We start from the raw sequence: 20151 nt of genomic DNA on the forward strand, positions 1-20151 counted from the left end.
GAGAACTGGCATGCTATAACATTGACTTAGCTGCCCTTATTGGCCGCGTCTACACGTGCATGCTACTTCGAAGTAATGGCGCCAACTTCAAAATAGCGCCCGTCACGGCTACACGTGTTGGGCGCTATTTCGAAGTTGAAATTGATGTTAGGCGGTGAGATGTCGAAGTCGCTAACCACATGAGGGGATGGGAATAGCACCCTACTTCGAAGTTGAACGTCGAAGTAGGGCACGTGTAGCAGATCCGCGTCCCACAACATCGAAATAGCAGGGTCCGCCATGGCAGCCATCAGCTGAGGGGTTGAGAGACGCTCTCTCTCCAGCCCCTGCGGGGCTGTATGGTCACCATGTGCAGCAGCCCTTAGCCCAGGGCTTCTGGCTGCTGCTGCGGCAGCTGGGGATCCACGCTGCATGCACAGGGTCTGCAACCAGTTGTAGGCTCTGTGGATCTTGTGTTGTTTAGTGCAACTGTGTCTGGGAGAGGCCCTTTAAGGGAGTGGCTTGCTGTTGAGTCCGCCTTGTGACCCTGTCTGCAGCCGTTCCTGGCACCCTTATTTCGATGTGTGCTACTTTGGCGTGTAGACGTTCCCTCGCAGCGCCTATTTCGATGTGGTGCTGCCCAGCGTCGACGTTGCCAGCCCTGGAGGACGTGTAGACGTTATTCATCGAAATAGCTTATTTTGATGTCGCTACATCGAAATAAGCTATTTCGATATAGCGTGCATGTGTAGACGTAGCCATTTTGACCAGACTTGCATAGGAAGAATCCTTCTGTGAACTGAAAGGAGGTTACGACTTCTTCTGGAAAGGCAGGCCAGAAAATGAATTCACTGCACAGAGTGGGACCTCCCATTAAGATATCACTTCTGTACCAACTTCCTGACTTACTAACTTTTGTCAGTGAGCATTTGATCAAGCTGCAATTCCCACTTCACACCTCTCACCACGTCACAGTCATCAGTGCCTATGCCCCCACTCTGACCAACAGCGATGACGCAAAAGAATTTCTATGAGGACCTTGACCATCTTGAAAAAGCAACTCCTCCTCATGACAAGCTTCTCCTGCTGGGTGACTTCAATGCCAGAGTCAGCAAGGACTATAGGAACTGGAAAGGTGTGCTGGAACATCACCATCTTGGTAACATGAATGGCAATGGCCTTCTGCTGAGCTTGTGTGCAAAAATGACCTGACGATTATCAACCCTCTCTTCAGGAAGGCTGATAAATACAAGACCATGTGGATGCACCTGAGATCAAAATAGTGGCACCTTATTGACTAAGTCATCAGTCGCAGGCAGGACATTCAGGATGTTAAGATCACCAGGACGATGCAGGGAGCTGAGTGCTCAACTGATCAAAGACTCATCAGATCTGTCCTTATGCTGCACATCACATCACTGCACTGCAAGAAGCTCAGAGTTCTCAGACCCTTCCTCAGCATCAGGAAACTGCAACATATTGGTCATTGTGAGCAATTTGCATCTTGTCTTGATGACATGCTGACATCCCATGCTGACTGTAGACTCAACACAAAAGCGGTATGAGTTTAAAACCCTGGTCACGGAGTTAGCCAGCTCTACGCTAAGACTAAGAAAGAGAGTTCACCAAGGCTGGTTTGACAAAAATGATGAGACCATCATGAAGATCTTAGAGGAAAAACAGAACACATTTCTGGTAGGGCAAAACAATCAGTTCTCAATCTCCAAAAATGACCATTTCAAGCACTTTCAGAGTCAGGTGCACACTGAACTTTGCAAAATGCAAGATGAAAGGTGGGAGAGAAAAGCTGGTGAAGTCCAACACTATGCTGGCACCAAGAATTCAAGGCTGTTCTTCAGTGCTGCCAAAGGTGTATATGGACCTTCAAAACCAAGTACTACACCTCTCCTGTCTGCAGATGTCACGACCCTCCTGAGGGAGAAGAGAAGATAGGTGGAGAGAGCATTTCAACAACCTTTTCAACAGGCCTTATGTTGTTGACCCTGCGGCCCTAGACTAGATCCCTCAGAAACCAAGCTAGACCTACCCACTATAATGGTTGAGGTTAAAAAGGCAATCAGCCAGACCAGGTCTGGCAAAGTCCCTGGAATGGATGGTATCCCTGCTGAAGTTTTCAAGGCAGCAGCACCAGTGTCACTTGAAGCCTTTCACAGCATTTTGACCAGGATGTGGGAAGAAGACAACTTGCCCAAAGACTTTAGGGGTGCCACAGTCATCTCGCTCTTCAAGAACAAGGGCAACAAAGCTGACTGAGGAAATTACTGGAGCATCTCCCTTCTCTTTACTATTGAGAAGGTTTTGGCTTGAGTCATCCTCAACCATCTGATCACCAGCATCAGAGGAGAACCTACCAGAGGCACAGTGTGGTTTCCACCCAGGCTACAGCACCATTGACATGATCTTTGCTGTTCATCAGGTTCAGGAAAAGTGCATAGAGCAGAACTTGAATCCACACACTGTCTTTATAGACCTAACCAAGGCATTTGACACCATCAACAGAGAAGCCCTGTGGATTATCCTGTCAAAATTTGGCAGCCAAAGATGATTAGTCAACCTCATACACCTTTTCCATGGTGACATGACTGGATTTGTTCTTTCGAATGGCGAGTCTTCAGATCCATTTGAGATATCCAGTGGTGTGAAGCAAGGGTGCACGCTGGCCCCTGTGCTATTCAACCTCTTTTTTCACTTGCATCCTCAGCCATGCAGTTAGGAACCTGGACCATGGAGTCTACATAAAGTACAGGCTTGATGGGTTACTTTTCAATCTTCATCATTTGAATGTTAAAACTAAGACATTTGAAAGGTTCTTCCTTGAAGCCCTTTTTGCTGACGACTATGCACTTATGGCACACAAGGAATCTGATCGCCAGCTTATTGTCGGCAAGTTTGCTGAAGCCACTTCCCTCTTTGGTTTGATCATCAGCCTAGGAAAGACCAAGATACTGTTTCAGCCTGCTTCAGGATCTGCTGCTCTCTGCACTTCAATCACTATCAAGAGTTAAAAACAGTGGACGAGTTCAAGTACCACGGCAGCATGAAAGCCAATGATGGCTCCCCTTACAAAGAAATCAATGCCACGACGTGCAAGGCCAACCAGGCACTAGAACGTCTGAGAGCATGAGTGTTGAATCAGCACAATATCCGACATTCCACTAAACTGAAAGTATACAAGGTTGTAGTCCTGACCAGTCTCCTGTATGGGTGTGAAACCTGGACCTCATACAGAAAATGTTAAACTGCTGGAGCACTTCCACACATGTAGCCTGAGGTTAATACTGCACATTTGATGGCAGGACAGAGTTACAAACTTGGAAGTCCTTGATAGAGCAGGAATCATAAGCACAAAGCCATGCTTCTGAAAGCTCAGCTTCACTGGACAGGGAACATCATATGAATGAAGGAGTCCAGAATCCCTAAGAAGCTCCTCTATGTTGAACTCCCCCAGGGCCAAGAAATTAAGATAGGCCTCTCAAGAGGTATAAAGACTGTGTGAAGGTAAACATTGCTCATGCTGGATTAAAGCCAAAGCAGTTAGATCAACATGCAGAAAACTGAACAGGCTGGCGTGCTCTTGTACAACATGTGTATGACAACTTTGAAGAGCAGCGATGCATATGCCTGATTGATGCTCATGAGAGGACAAAAGCAAAAGCAGCAGCCACACTGACAGAGTCAGGACAATTCCCTTGCCCCTACTGTGAATTCCCATGCTATTCAAGGCTTGGACTCCTCAGCCACATGTGAGTCCGTAACTGATGAGCCTGTACAAGCTCAAGACATCATTGTTGGACATGATGGACTACCAAGAAGAAAAATTTGATCCACTTTTTTTTTTCCTATCAGAAGAGGGAGAGAAAAGACACATAGATGAAATGCCTGTGCTCCAAGTGGTCCAAAGTAATGAAAGTCCAACTCCACCTGGTACATAAAACTACCCCAGTTTTGCTGACTTTTGTAGACTATATTTGTCCAAACAAAAAAGTGTACTTCTACCAGCTAATAACCATGTTATGATAATGCCAGATTAATGAGAATGAATAAAACAAAATTGTCATGTAAGAATATTAGGCCCAGTTGGTGGCAGAGGTAAGGAGGGGATTGGCTATTCCATCCATTGTTCCCCTCTGAGATCCTTAAAAAAGAGACAGGAGAGAATTGTGATGCAGTCTGTAGGCCGGTGAACTAGTACAAGTGAACTTCAACCACTCTCCATGTGTGAGGGTGGTCTGAGGGGTTTGGGTACCAGGACCAAGAGACCAGAGACTCTGGGTTGTCTGTGGGATTACTGGGCCCTTGCACCGGCAATCTGCCCCTAAGTACTGACTGCAGTGGCAGAGGGAAGCAGAACAGTGAGTCTTTGCACCCTGTCTGCCAGCACATGATTCAGGTGAGAGGCAGGACCATCCTCTTGCACTCAAACCAGTGGGAAGTGGAGCTATGCGTCCAGGGTATGGATCTGGGGAGTGATCCCAGCCCCTGCTTCTGGCATCAAGCCTCCACTAGCCCCACAGGCTGCATTGCTGGTGAGGGAGGGGGGAAACTTGGGTGAAACAGGCAGCAGGGGGGCAAGGGAGTGTTGTCCTTGGCTCTCCCCTGGGTGGCATGGGAGGAGTCACATGCGGTCACATCACCTCCTTGCATCCTTCTCACCAGTTGCCCTGACTGTAACCAACCCGGTTGCCACCCTGACTGAACTGACCATGTCAACTGTGGTCTTTCTCTTGATTGGCACTCACTTCATTTCATGAGCCTGTGTAATTAGACCTGTCCTGGAACTCCATTCCAATGCATCTGACGAAGACTTTTCCAACAAAAGCTTATGCACCAAAAAAATCTCTTAGTCTATAAGGTGCCACGGGACTTCATCATGGCTACCACTTTGAAACTTATCTATCTTTGCTGTTCCTTTCTCTCCCTTTCGTGTCTTTCTAATTTTGTATTAAAGGAAGCAGGAGTGGACTCTGAACAACAGCACCAGTCCACCTTCACCGCCTTTTCCTCCTTTCCCTAGAGGAGAGTTATTATGATCTTTAATGCCACCTAAAACGTTTGTCAAGCAGGATTTCCTTAAAAAATATACCCCCTCTCTGTAGGCAAAGGGGATGGGATATGTTAAATTGAAATACTTTCTCAAAAGTTTACATTTCAAAATAACTGTTTCTCTTTTGTAATTTTTCTGACAGGTTAAAGGAATTTTTAGTGGTGGTGGTTGTCATGGCACTAAGCAATCCAAGCTCTCTGCAATCACCCCCCAACCTTTCTTAACTACTTAATGTTGGACAGAGGCAGGGTCATATTAACACTTTGGACCCTTTTGGCCCAGTTTTTCTCACAAAATTAACACAACACAGCATTTGTGCAAGACACTAGACATTGTGTGGCACTGGCAGTCAGTAGAGATGTTGGTGCTTGACATCATGGTTGAAACCATGATGTTTGCACTTTTCATCTGAGTATCTCAGAAAGGCTTCACAAATTTAAGCCTCACAATATCCCTGTGAAATACAGTAATGTTATGTAGAAGGTTCACAGTAATATATAGTTGAGCATAAAGAGGCACAGTTAAGTGACATAGAGAAGGCTAGGGGTTCAGGAGTCCTAGGAAGGAGTTTTCAAAAAATGTTCAGCATTGGAATTCACTTCTGGGATATAAATAATGAATAGGTTTTGTATAGATCTTCTGCATAGGTTAAATTTCACCCAGAATAAGTAATGACCCTGGCACAATAAATACATGCTATTTCCAAGTGCAGCCTTTAATACCGGTCTAAATGGGGTCTTTCCATAGCAGAGCTCCATGCGAATGCAGGACTGGGATGGAAGAAGGAAGATTTCTTTCTTAAACATGGGGTGACAAAGGAAGTTAACATTACTTTTTATTTCCATTATACTAACTATGTTCCAGGAACTTTCAAAACATGAAAGAAGAGCCCATACATGCAACATTTTCAAAACATTGTTTAGAGCTAGACTTTGGGTCAGTCAAACATTTAAAAAATTATAATTAATTGCACAATTAAAAATAAATGTCGTAATTAAACAATCATAGGCTACGTCTACACGTGAAGCCTACATCGAAGTAGCCTATTTCGATGTGGCGACATCGAAATAGGCTATTTCGATGAATAACGTCTACACGTCCTCCAGGGCTGGCAACGTCGATGTTCAACATCGACGTTGCGCAGCACCACATCGAAATAGGCGCTGCGAGGGAATGTCTACACGCCACAGTAGCACACATCGAAATAAGGGTGCCAGCCACAGCTGCAGACAGGGTCACAGGGCGGACTCAACAGCCAGCCGCTCCCTTAAAGGGCCCCTCCCAGACACACTTGCACTAAACAGCACAAGATACACAGAGCCGACAACGAGTTGCAGACCCTGTGCATGCAGCATGAATCCCCCGCTGCAGCAGCAGCAGCCAGAAGCCCTGGGCTAAGGGCTGCTGCCCACGGTGACCATAGAGCCCTGCAGGGGCTGGAGAGACAGCATCTCTCAACCCCCCAGCTGATGGCTGCCATGGAGGACCCCACAATTTCGACGTTGTGGGACGCGGATCGTCTACACGGTCCCTACTTCGACGTTGAACGTCAAAGTAGGGCGCTATTCCCATCCCCTCATGAGGTTAGCGACTTCGACGTCTCGCCGCCTAACGTCGAAGTTAACTTCGAAATAGCGCCCAACGCGTGTAGCCGTGACGGGCGCTATTTTGAAGTTAGTGCCGCTACTTCGAAGTAGTGTGCACGTGTAGACACAGCTATAGAATCCCCAGTGCAATCTGTTTTATCCTGAAGGTTTAACTTGCAGATCTAGAATTATGTGAAAAAAACATGAAGTAAAAAAATAAGAAAGCTATATAGAACTTGAGAGCCTATGGCTAGGTCTACACTGGCACAAAACTTTGAAATGGTCAAGCAAATGGCCAAATTGAAGATTACTAATGAGGCGCTGAAATGCATATTCAGCACCCATTAGCATGCCGCTGGACGCAGCTCTTTGAAATTGCTGCGTTTCACTCCCGCGAGGCTCGTCCAGATGTGGGTCCTTTTCAAAAGGACCCCACCAATTTTGTAATCCCCTTATTCCTATTAGCTGATAGGAATAAGGTGATTTTGAAGTTGGAGGGGTCCTTTCGAAGAGAACACCCATCTGGACAAGCCACGCAGGAGCAAAATGCAGCAATTCCGAAGCGCTGTGGCCATTGGCATGCTAATGAGGTGCTGAATATTTGCATGGCCATTTCAAAGTTTTGTGCCAGTGTAGACATAGCCTTCAAGTCCACTCAGTCCTAATTCTTGTTCAACCTGTCTCTCAGACAAACAAGTTTGGTTACAATTTGCAGGTGATTATGCTGTCTGCTTCTTATTTATAATGTCACATGCAAGGGATAAAAGGTATTTACATGGCACTGTTGTAGATCGTGTTGCAAGATATTTACATTCCAGATGCATTAGATTTATTTGTCCCTTAACACTTCAATTAACATTCCATGTGTGCCTGTGCTGATGATGTGGTCTGCTTGCACTGAGGGCTGATGCATATTCATTTGCATTATCTGAGTTAGAAGCCATCAGCAGCAGATTAATTTTCTTTTTCAGTTGCAAGTGTTCTGTAGTTTATGCAAGACAGTATTTCTCTTTCAAGATTTCTGAAAGTATGTTCCACATCTCATGACTCTAGATTTTGGATACCACATCAGATTTGTAAACCTTGGCTGAGCGCTATAGCTATCTTTAGAAATATCATATTGGTACCTTCTTTGCATTTTGTCAAATTTGCTGTGAAAAAGTTCTAAAAGTGAACATGTGTTGGATCACTATCCAAGACTTCTGTAATATGAAATATTTGAAAGAATGTGGGTAAACAGAGCAGGATACATGCAATTCTCCCTCAGGGAGGTTAGTCATTGATGCATTTTTTTTTTTTTTGCATGGAAGCATGTCTTCTGGAATGGTGAACAAAGCATGAAGGTGCATATGAATGTTTAAGCATATCTGGCAGGCAGTATCTTGCAATGTTGAATACAAACATGTAATGCAGATGCCTGTTCTCTCTCTCTCTCTCTGGTGACATGGTAAATAAGAAGCAGGCAGTATTACCTCTGGCAAATGTAAAGAAACTTGTTTGTCTTAGGGATTGGTAGAACAAGAAGTAGGACTGAGAAGACTTTTAGGTGCTAAAACTTAATGTTGCCTCAGGAATGGGTGAAGTTATATAACCAAAAAAAATCCAAACCCTAATTACACTTTTATGCTAAAAAAAAGACTTCACTGAGTTTTTGCATGAGGTGAATTGAAAAATACTATTTCTTTTTTATCATTTTACAGTGTGTATATTTATAATCAAAATAATAAAGTGAACACTGTACATTTTATTCTCTGTAACTGAGATAATTTTAAATTAGAACATTATTAAATATTACATTTCACTTGGTATTCTACTGTTTGATGGTACAATTAACCATAAATAATTTTTTAACCACAGTTAATTTTTTGAGTTAATCACATGAGTTAACTGAAGTTAGTCAACAGTTCTATTAAATTTGTAAAAATATTTGGGTGCCTAAGAATGCCAACAAGAGCCTATTGGGATTTTCAAAAGCACTTATGTGAGTTAGGTGCCTAAGATGCTTAAGTGTTTCTGAAAATCACCCTGGAAACCAACTATGGACAGCTTTACACAAACTTTTGTAAATCTGCCATTAGCTGACTTAGGAGCTGAAACTTTATTTATCAGAAGTGAACACACACTCAGCCTAAATATAATTGAAATTACTTAAAGAGATGTAGATTAAGTCACTTTTGAAAAACGGACATATGCACTTTGGAAAATTATATGTCTCTTGTCTTAATAGATTTACTTTTTTACAAAGCAAGGTTCCTGTAAAAATTATGTTCAGGATGTCTGTTTAATGTTGTAAAATGTTCTGTCATTTGACATGGAGTTTTTTCACTTAAAGCCTAAACATTTTTGAATCGGAGCCTTAAGCTGGACTTTTAAATACATTCTATTAGCTACCAAAGGTAAGGGCCCTGATTTTAAAGGTGCAAAAGAGATTTTGAAAATCTTTGCCTTTTTGAGACACCTAATTTAATGGCCACTGAACTAGAAGCTTCAGTCATTTGACAGAAACATACACACATTATCTGTGATCCTGCAGAGGAGTGAATGACAGCATTCTAACTTATGAATTCAGAAATTAACATTCAGAAGTGCTGTCTTGTTGATTATTTCAATAGGTATTTAGAAGCTGATGCAGTTTTTCTTTTCACGTGGCCCTGACACACATATTTCCCTATCTTCTTGGGGAAAAAATACACCCCTCCACTTGGCTATATAAGGAATGCTAGTTCTTAAGAGTTGGTTGAAAAAGCTCCCATTGTGAGATTGCTGCTATAAATTGTACTTGCCAGCAACCTTCAGCTTTATGTCAGGAATCAATCCTCACACTTGTATGCACATTTTGATGCTAAATGTTCGCAGTTTTAAAATAAATGTTGGAGGATACAGTCTGATAGTTTCATGCAACATATTATATGGTAGACAGGCAATGGTATAGTGTAATCAAAAGGAGCTGTTGGCTTTGGATATAGTGTTGACTGCATAGAGCCCTTTCTAGTAAAAATTTGTTTTTTACAAGATTAAACACATGAAACATGGCCATAAATCAGGTTTCAGGAACTAAAAAAAAAAATAAAATAAAGAATAAAGAAACAAGAAGGCAACCTTTGTTTTCTCACTCAACTCTTTTGATAACTGTTACTGTTCTTATTTCGCTCTTATTTGAAAACCATAGACTTGAACCGCAGGACTACTTCTCCAGCACAGTAAGTGCCTTTGTTGTTGAGGAAACACCTATGAAATCTGACCATCCCCTTCGCTAATGTTTCCACTTAATTTACTCAGGAAATGAGTCTGGCCATCTCTGTGCTGAGGGAAACCATGAGCTGTAGAGCCCTTGCATGGGATGTGGAAAAGTGGGTTGCTAAATGCTTTCCATGCCCTTTGGAACCCACAAATGCCCCTCAGGTGTAAGTCCCTGGGTCCAGGGTTCTGCTGTTTTTTGCATGTGGATCTGAGGGCAGAGGGCACTTAGATATGCAGTGGGTGGTGCCAACATAGACAAAGGGTGAGACCCAGAGACCAGCCAGACCATGTACTATGCTTCCCTTCAGGACTGGCAGACATGCATGTAAAGCTTATACTGCTAGGCCAATAATGAGTCTCCCCACATGTAAGTAGTAAGTAGCCAATGGGAAGATGAGTACTTTTGAACCAAAACTGTATGGGGCATGAGGGATAAGAAGAGTCCTCCAGACATATGCCCTGGCACTCACGGGATAGCAAACTGTCTTCTCCACAGATCCTTAAACACCATGATTTGGAAGGTTTCAGCCAAACTTGTCATGATGGGAAGCATTATTTAGAAGTTCAATACGTTTCTTCTATCCCTTATCCTCATTCCATGAAAAAACTTGCTGTCATGGACAATGAGAAGGAGAACTCACTACTTGACACTGTACATCTCAGTTTTCTATTGTGCCAATCCATTGTTCACCACCTGTAGAAAGTTGCCTTTTGTATCTACTATCTAAGCTAGAGAACGTCACATCTTTTTTCAATTACTCCATTAAAAAACAAGCTGCATAAAAATGTAGTCTCTTTTTGTTCTCTGATTAGACTTTGCTTTCCATCCTTCATGTATTTCACTAATATCAGGTTATTAATTAAAGGCTTGATAATGGTATCCTGATGGCTACAAGTGTATCTGGGGTTGTTACCCTATTGGAAATATTTGGCCCACACTGAATGAGATCTGTGAAGGGACACAGTGATAATCTTCAGATTAGAATGAGAACATTAAGCTGTTTCTGCAGCCACCATTCCTGCCCTTTCCTGTTCTTGCTGCAATCTTAGGAACAGAAATGAGTTATCAGCATTTTAATTCTTCTTGTTTCTGGGAAAGATAAACTTTGCTTCTCTCATATTGTGTGTGGATTGTCTGGGATACTCCAGTTGTCTCAATCTGAATGGGAGTTCAAGGCCTGCTGCCTAAAATAGAGCACTAATGAGGTCAGGCTCTATTCTTTTTATAAAAGGCCCCTTTTAACATAGTATTCATGGGTTGGCTTCTCCGCCTCACTTCCTGAAGACGTGAGGATTCTGAGTGACTGACTGTAATTTTCAGCCCACTGAAAATCTGGGACTCCACAAACTGCCCTTAATTCAGAGCAATTTAAGAGTGAACTTCTTTCCTCCTGTGCTTCGTGATACTTGAGTCATTTCCCACTCTAACTGTGTGACATATATGCTCTTTCATTACACACACAAAAGTGATTTTAAAACTAGATTGTTAAAGTAGTAGTGTCATTCAAAAGCTAGAGATGCCAGAACTAAGGTTACTTGTGCAACCTCATTTCAGTCCCCTTGTGCACATTCTTTGCAATCCAGGTTCTAACGCCACCTTCACATTCTAGTATTCTATATTATAGAAAACTTACAGTTTAAAAAGTTGCAAAAGTGCAGCTGTGGTCCTGTAGTGCTTTAATAAATACTTTCTGAGCAGATAGGAGAGAACTCTCCCATCAGTGTAGTTAATCCACTTCTATGACAGGATCTAGCTTTATTGGGGAAGAAGTTCTCCTGGTGTCCTAGTGCTATCTTCAAGGGAGGTGGGGGTCTTAGCAATGTGTATATGTGTCACTCAGGGGTTTGGATTTTTCACACTCCTGAGTGATATAGCTACAACAGTATAGGTCTGTAGTGTAGATCAGAGCTTAATGAGCAACTACACTGTATTTTACTTTCTCTTCATTGCTCATGGTGTGACTCTATTTCTTTCACACAACTGAAGACTTGTTTTCAAAAAAAAAAGATCAGAATTATCTATTTTTCATGGGTTTTTCTAAGGCGCTTCTTGCCATAACATCTGACTGCTTCACGGAAATTTTCACAAAACCCCAGTGAGATGCAGGGATTGTCCCTTTTTCCAGATGGGGAGCTGAGGCACAGACATGTTAAAGCCAGAAATATGCACTGATTTTTGGTTGGCTGATTGGAGAGTCTTAAGACCAGATTCTTCAGATTAATTAGCATTATATAAGGCTTTATAGACTCAAACCACAACTTCCATTGACTTAATTGTTCTTTACCTTTGTAAATCAGACCTAAAAAGTGTCAAGTGCACAAGAAAAATGGGATCAGAGAATTAGTGATTGTTCGATATTGTTTAAGTGACTTGACTAGGATCATATAGGACTCTGTGGCAGAGCCAGAAATACCATTTTCCAGGACAGCAACACAACGCCTTACCCAGGATATCTTCCTTTATCTTCCTGCCATTCCCGGTTTCTTTCATTGCACATCTCCCAGTATCTGCAACAAAAAGAAGAATGATCTTACACACAAAAGTCTCCTTCAACATACAACCTCGATTCATTCCCAGAGAAGGCACATCCTAGCCTTTTAATGAGGAAGGAACCTAAATGGGAAAATGCTGCATCATAATGTGTGTGCAACAGGGGTCTGAATTAATGTTGCACTGGCTCACTTAGTTTTGTAATTTCCTAACTTCTCTACAACTTTGCAACCTTGGCTATGTCAACACTAGAAGCATCTGTCGATAGAAACTACTATCGACAGGGTAATGTTGATAGAACATTTTTTTACCCGTAGGAGAGCACTTCAATCTCCCAGGCTACACAGTAGCAGACTTAAAAGTAGCTATCCTACAGCAAAAAAATTTCAGAACCAGACTCCAAAGAGAAATTTCTGAGCTACAATTCATCTGCAAATTCGATGACCTCAGCTCAGGCTTAAACAAAGACTGCGAATGGCTGGCTACATACAGAAGCAGCTTCCCCTCCCTTGGTGTTCACACCTCCAGATCAACTGCTGGTAGTAAGCCTCACCCTTGCTGACTGAGCTAACCTTGTTATCCCCACCCTTGCTCTGGCTTATTTATACCTGGCCCTGCAGATTTCCAAGACCAGCATCTGATGAAGTGATTCTGTGCGCACGAAAGCTCATGCTCAAAACTTTTCTGTTAGTCTATAAGGTGCCACAGGACCCTTCGTTGCTGTTACAGATCCAGACTAACACGGCTACCCCTCCAATACTTGACAATCCTGTTCCAGTCTCAGTCCACCCAAACCATCCCCCATCTGGGCTCTCCTCTCCCCCTGGGAGGGGCCCCCAGGAGCCACTTGCCCAGCTGGAACTGGAGACCATCACCAGTGACACCCCTGTTGTGACTTCCCCACTGTGGAGCCTGTGGGATGCCTGCTATATCCCTTTGCCAACCACCCACAGACTTGGGGAGCTCGGCAGGGGAGTGTGCTGCCCATGCACCCACCAAAAGCAGTTACTGCGCTGACACTAGTGATGCTAAAGAAGAGTTTAAGCTGGAGGCAGAGAAAAGCAGCACCTTCAGGCAGCAGCAGGGGTGAGGGAACCCCCATCAGGAGAAATCTCCTCTCTGACCCTCCCCTTGGAATTATAGATTCCCTGGAGCTATCTTGGAGTGCAGCACTCACCCCGAAACCAAGGGGGAAGGGCATCTCAGCTCCACTGCTAAACTGTGGCTTTTTACTGATATTTAAATGTGTGGGTTTTTTTTTAATCGATTTTTATGGACAGTTCCAAATTTAGCTCTTTTTTACAGACTACTCATGAATTTACTGAGGGGTTGGAAACCGTGCCCTGGGCAGATGACATTTTGTTTGCTTAGGTGTAGGTATAATGTAACCTCCTTTAACCACTTGAACAGTTTGTTTAAGGATGTGTTGGAGTCTCTCAGTTGTGGTGTAGTGTCCTCCTGAAACACGTGCTGGCTCAGTGGGACCTGTGGGCTTGATGTGATTACATTCAGTCCTAGATTTCACACCTTCATAAGAAACTCAAATCATTAGTCTGATTTAATTTTCAGATGGTCACATACATTTTCTACACAGAACTTTCTTGATACAACATAAAATACAAGAAATGGTTTGCAATCAGTAAATAACCTTATTTTACTGCAATTATTGCAGGAAGAGTTTTTCTTCAAAGAAAATAATTTACTGTTTTGTTCAGAGGTATTTTTTTAAAAAACATTCTCTGTGCATTAGGACTTCCCATTGTAGTTTGTAAATATATTTAAAACCCACCACCGTGAGCTGTGTGTGCTTAAAGAACTAAATTTGAGCAGAGGTCGGTGCTCTGCGGAAATGTTACCCAGATGCTTTATCTCATTTTCGCCATGCATTCATATGCTCTATGTGGTAAATCAGAGATAATCAAATACATCTGAATATTATTCATTTTTGGTTTTAACCATGAAAGGTCATCTTTGGGAACCAGAATTTCACACATTTGACTGAGTAGCAAAAACATCTAAACTCACCAAGAGACCATTGCTGTAATTATCAGAATATTGTTTTGTGGGCACTCTGTTTCTGATACAGACACCTCAACGACTTTATTATCACTAGAAATAGGGCCACGTCTCTGACTGAGGTCCATCACACATAGCTTGCCTTTGTTTCTTTTAGCTTCTTAGAGCACAAAATGTATCTGGTTTTTCTAAAATTCCCAAATCAATGTTTTTTCTCCTTGTCAATTTATTTATAGTATTTACTTCATTAGAGACCATTTCTTGTATATTTTGTCTTTTAAATGAAGCATATCAATTATTAATACCCTGTATCACTCATCTAGTGCCTAAGAGTTTGAAGTGATATACAAGAAACTTTCATCCTCAGACCACTTCTGGACCTAGGCTGGGTCTACATGTTCCCCTTCCTTTCGAAAGGGGCATGTTAATGAGCAGGTTCAAAATATGCTAATGAGGCACTGCAATGACTATGCAGTGCCTCATTAGCATAATGGGGGCTGTGGCGATTCGAAAGTGTGGCTTTTCGAATCACGCACCACCTGTGGAGACGGGACCTTCCAAAAGGACCCCCCATAGTTTCCGAAAGCCCTTCTTCCGATCACCAGATAGGAAGAAGGGCTTTCAAAAACTGGCGGGGTCCTTTCGGAAGGTCCCGTTTCCACGAGCAGCATGCGATTCGAAAAGCCACACTTTCGTATTGCCGTGGCCACCATTATGCTAATGAGTTGCTGCATATTCATTGCAGCACCTTATTAGCTTATTTCGAACCTGCTCATTAATATGCTCATTTTGAAAGGAAGGGGAATGTGTAGACCCAGCCCTAGGGAGGTAAATAGTAGCCATATGGTGTTGAGTTTTCCATCTCTAGGAATTTTTAAATGAGGATTGGCTGCTTTTCTAAAAGAAGGCTTTAGTTTGAATGAGAATTATTTCAGGTAAGTGCTGTGACATTCATTCTACCAGAGGTCAGACTACACCAGAGAGTGTCAAACTGTGGGCCATGGATCACCAGTGGTCCGTGACCTCCATTCTGGAAGTCTGAAGATAGCAGGGGACCGACAGATGGGCCATGTCCATGGGAATGGTGCTCCTGGAAAGGTCGGGCCCTCTGGTGGAAGGGGTGAGGGTAGAGCAGCCATCCTTCCGAGCCTCCCAGAGTGCACAGTTCAACACTGCAACAGTGATTTAAAAGACCCAGAACTCTGGAGGCCACCACTGCAGCTGTAGTGTCCGCAGCAGCTGGGAGCCTTCCTGCACTCTTGACTCACTGGTTCCTGTGACTAGTGGCCCCTTTCCCTCTGGACATTAGTGGATGTTGCAGTGTTCCCTGTAAGGTGCACAGCTGGGTAGCCACGCACAAGCAAATGAAGGGCTACCTGCCTAATTAGTAACTTGCAGGCATGGTTCCACTAGGCAGGTGCCTGGACTCTCATATGTAGTGTGATGTAGTGGCTGAGGAGAACGAGGAGATAGTTGGGAGTGACAGTGGGATGAGTTCGCAGTGGGGTAAGTTGGGGGAGTTAGGTGGTAGGTGGAGGAGCAGTGAGGTAAGAAAAGGAGGTGAGGGAAATTTTGGGACTTGTGGGGCTACAGCAACCAGAGAAATAGGCAACTTTCTGAGCCCCAGAACTGCAGCTGCCATGGAGAGACAGCCCTCCCCAGCTGCAGCTGCAGTGTCAGGTGAGACACCCTTCCTGGTATTAATATAAGTGGGATGCTTTTATTTGTAAAACAAAAAGGGTTAATGATAAAAGTTTTTACAGCACTTTTATCCAAAGCACTTTACAGTGGTAAGCTAATGGTCCAGACAACATTTGGAAAGGTGAGTAAGTGGTGCCCCAAAACTCTCAGCAGTTTCCAAGTGGTCTGTGGAAAAAAAAGACTCTGAGAACTGATGGAGTAGACAATCACAGTGGTCCTGGTGACTAAGAATCCATGACTGGAGAATGAAGAGCAGGGCTGGATTAATGTTCCTGTGGGACCGGGGCTGGTAGTTTTTGTGAGGTCCCTGTATACCAGAGGAGGATCCTCATGACAGGTTGTTTATATGCCATGACCTCATACTGTTCCTGGAAGCAGCTGGCTACTGATGCATTTCTGCAGCCTCTGGATGTGGAAGACAGCACGTCTTGATACACTACCTGTGCACACAAGTGTCATCTCCACAACTCCCATTGGCCAGGAGCTTCAGAGACAATGCTGAGGGTGAGGGCAGCATGCCCAGCCACTTTGCCCCCATGCCTGTTTGGGGCCACAGTGCAATCAGTTGGTATCTTCCAGGAGAGGCATGGGCCCTAGCATGTAGGCAACTTGATTGCACTCTGCTGCACTATTGGACTTCTAGCAGCTTGGAGAGTGACCTGTTGGTCACCAACCTGTTGATCATGATTACTGTCCATGATTTATTTTTTGCAGGGTCCCACTAATCCCAGGTCCTGGAATTGCAGCCTCTAAAGCCCCTGTGTTAATCTTGTCCTAAAAAGGAGGTGTATCTGACCTGGAGTATGAAGTTATTTGCTACATAGTGATTTCTGGTTGATTGGGAGTAAAAGTTAGGTCTCCCCTTGCTACCACCCAGTCTTATGTTTGAACGATTAAGACCAATGGCATTTGAACTGTGCTCTGTGGACTGATGCCCTGACTGGCTGGAAAGCTCTGCACAGATTAATTGTTCTTTTTTCACTTTTTGCCTGCTAAATCTCAACAGAGAACTCAAAACACATGAAATATTTCTGTTGTACTCAAACTTTGTATGTAAACAGCTGAAGTAGTTGTCTCAGTAATACAGTGATGATGAATGTGATGGGAAATGGGTCCATGTAGTTATGACTGGGAATGGAGATCATCCACGAGACAGTCTGAATGTTTTGTGTGACTAGAGAGCCACACATGCTCTCGTTTCTGTAAGCCCCCATGTCTCTGCCCTTTCCGCCTTTGCCAGGAGCTCTGTGAGCTGTTCCACTTCTCTCCTATCCCCTTTTCTTTGTGTGCCCCCTTTTCTCTGAACTTGGTTTTGCATGTCTCCCACCTCCCTCTTCCCATACCATTGTCATCCATTCTTCTCTTGATGCCCCACACTTTCCCTCCATGTCCACTTCCCTCCACCATTCTTATTTCTTACCTTTCTGTAAGTCTTCCAGGGCATCAGGAATTTTAAAATGGTTTGGAATGAACAGGCAGAACTGAGATGGGGTATTTTGCTAGAAGATGATATAGGCAAGCAGAGAAATGTCATTCTTTCCTTGGACAGCAGGGCTTGGGACACACTGCACACTACACATTACTTTTCTCTTTTTGGTTGTTGCTATCAAACAAAAGTCCCCCCCCCCCCCCGATCATATTTTCTATCTTCAGATTCCCTGTTAACATGCTAAATGGCAGAAAGGTGAGGAGGGATGTTGTTCTTCTGCCGTTAATACAGCATGAAAACTAGTAGCATTTAAACTGACACCAGTTTAGAGGTGATCTGAGATTCTCAGCCACCATAGGTTAGCAGTCAGGAGAGCAGAATAGTTGTGGGAGTGATGGTGAAAAATCCCTGCTTGCTTATCCATCAAGCAACCAGAACACATCAGTGGTCCCAGGGGAGGTTATTTATTACTACTGAAAGTGTAAATGAGGGTGGATTTGGCCCATAAGCCATGAAAGAGGAGTCGAGCATGTAATTCCTCATACCTTTGTGAAAGAAACTCTGTTTAGCCACAGTAAATCATCTGAAACTTTCAGATTGTGTGAATGGCTCCATAGTCAGAGAGCACTTCTGAGTCTAAAGCATAAAAATGACAGTCATAAATAAAAAGAGAAAATCCCTTAACCCCACTAGAATGAAATGAAATAACAGAACATTCCTATGACACTAACTAGAGGCTGTGATGGTGGCTTTGGAAAAGACATTTGCTTGGCTCAAGAAGTGAGAGAGACAGGAGGAGACTAAACCTGTCCTATTTTGGCCTTTGGGTTCCAAAGTAAAGCTTAACACTCTTTCTTACAGTACAAGGGCAGTTTTCCATAGAGATTTGCACATAATAAAGATTGTGACTCTCACTTTTTTTTCCAAACTGCTTTTGTTTGTTACAAAATATAAAAAAACACCAAAAACATTTATGTATATTTAAATACCTGGGATACTGAAGGGTGTTTTAACAAGCACAGTCAGATAGAGACATCAGAATACTTTTTAGGTCAAAGAAGGTAAGTGGCTGTGAGGGAACACACAAAGCTTTCTCTTCATTACATAGGCACTCACTTCCAACTGTATACTTCAGGTTTCTTCATGATTATGTTGTATCAGTTGCTCATCATTTTAAACATTCTAAAGCTATGTCTACACTAGAGAGTTTTGTCAACAAAACTCATGGAGCAGCCACACTAAAAATGCGTTCTGTCAACAGTAAATTGACAGAACATGGCACTTTTGTTGACAACTTCTACTGCTCCCCCATGAGGCATAATGCCTTTCTCAACATAATCTGTTGACAAAAAAAGGCTGTGCGGATGCTCCAGGAGGCCCTCTGTCAACAGGAAGGGCTTCCAGGTCACTCGGCAGCCCTGTCTACTGGGCTTCTGGTTGACCATTCTCTTAAGAGAGTGGCCAGACTACCCGACCACTCTGTTGACAAAGCTGATTGTTTTTTCAATCTGCTTTGATGTCTGGCCACAACCTGTCAACAGAAGTTTTGTTGGAAGATATCTTCCAACAGTGACATCTGTTGACAGATTGCTGTAGTTTAGATATAGCCTAAGACTCATGAAGATGAGCCAAATAGGACAAAAAATGCCCTTTCTCACGCAGGGCATAGTCAGAAATTTAACACTGTTGGTAGCATATTCACACTGTAATGCTGCTTCATCTCATTAGCACAGTCACTGCCATACTTGTAACTTGATACATAATCTCACGGGTTTTAAAGAGACAAATCCTAAATCACTGTTTAAATGTAGTACTAATCCATAAATACAGGGTTAATGAATGTATAAACTCCATGAATGTTCATTTACTAATGATTCTTGGAATTTAAATACATTACCATGCTCTAGGTATTCCATGTCTCACCATCTCATTATAACTAAGTGACACTCTAACTTCACTTTACAGTTAATTATATTTGAATTTATGCTGGTAGAGTTGAAGAGGTTTAGCACTAGTCTCTCACTGCTATTGTAAGAGTCCTGACAAATGATTTTGAATGAAAAATCAAAGAAATAAAGCCGAAGCCAAGAAGAAATGGGATACATTTGTGGATGGATAATTGGATACAACAGCCATTAAACTCCAGGTCACCAGACAGAATTTGGTCCAGGCATTGGCTCAAAATCATTATGATCCAATGTGGCTGTTTGATAGACTATGTAGAGGTGGTTAAACGTCTACGGAAGCTGATAGGCACTATGTGGATCAGCCACTCCGAAAATCAGGCAGCTTCTTAGTCCTTAAACAGTGAAACTTTTGACTCCTTCTACTGCCTCTGAATTTGAACCATATCATCTAAGGCCTTACCTACAGTAAAACTTAGTGTAACATAGCTTATAGCTCTTAGATGTGTGAATAATCCACACTCCTAACCACCCTACTTATGCCAAACTAATTCCCTGTGCAGACCCATCTAGGCCAACAGAAGAATGACTTTATTGACTTAGTTACTGTCACTTGGGGAGATGGGGTTCCTACAGGAGTCTATGCTTTGGGCTTCCAAGGCATGGCTGCAATTTCTAAGCTATACTGCAATAGTGTCTGTACGTCAAAAAAGGCGTAAGGTAAATTAATTCAATGGACT

At 43.0% G+C, this 20151-nt stretch overlaps 1 long non-coding RNA gene across 1 annotated transcript in view; it reads right to left on the minus strand.

The window, feature by feature from the left end:
- LOC142007502 (uncharacterized) overlaps nt 1-20151 on the minus strand; it is a 65720-nt gene that overhangs the window by 7573 nt on the left and 37996 nt on the right. The window contains exon 3 of the long non-coding RNA XR_012643957.1: nt 12316-12378. This is a non-coding gene — a long non-coding RNA (uncharacterized LOC142007502). The remainder of the gene's footprint in view (nt 1-12315; nt 12379-20151) is intronic.

The sequence above is a fragment of the Carettochelys insculpta genome, chromosome 1 (genome assembly GCF_033958435.1).
Source record: "Carettochelys insculpta isolate YL-2023 chromosome 1, ASM3395843v1, whole genome shotgun sequence".
NCBI classification, from domain to species: domain Eukaryota; kingdom Metazoa; phylum Chordata; order Testudines; family Carettochelyidae; genus Carettochelys; species Carettochelys insculpta.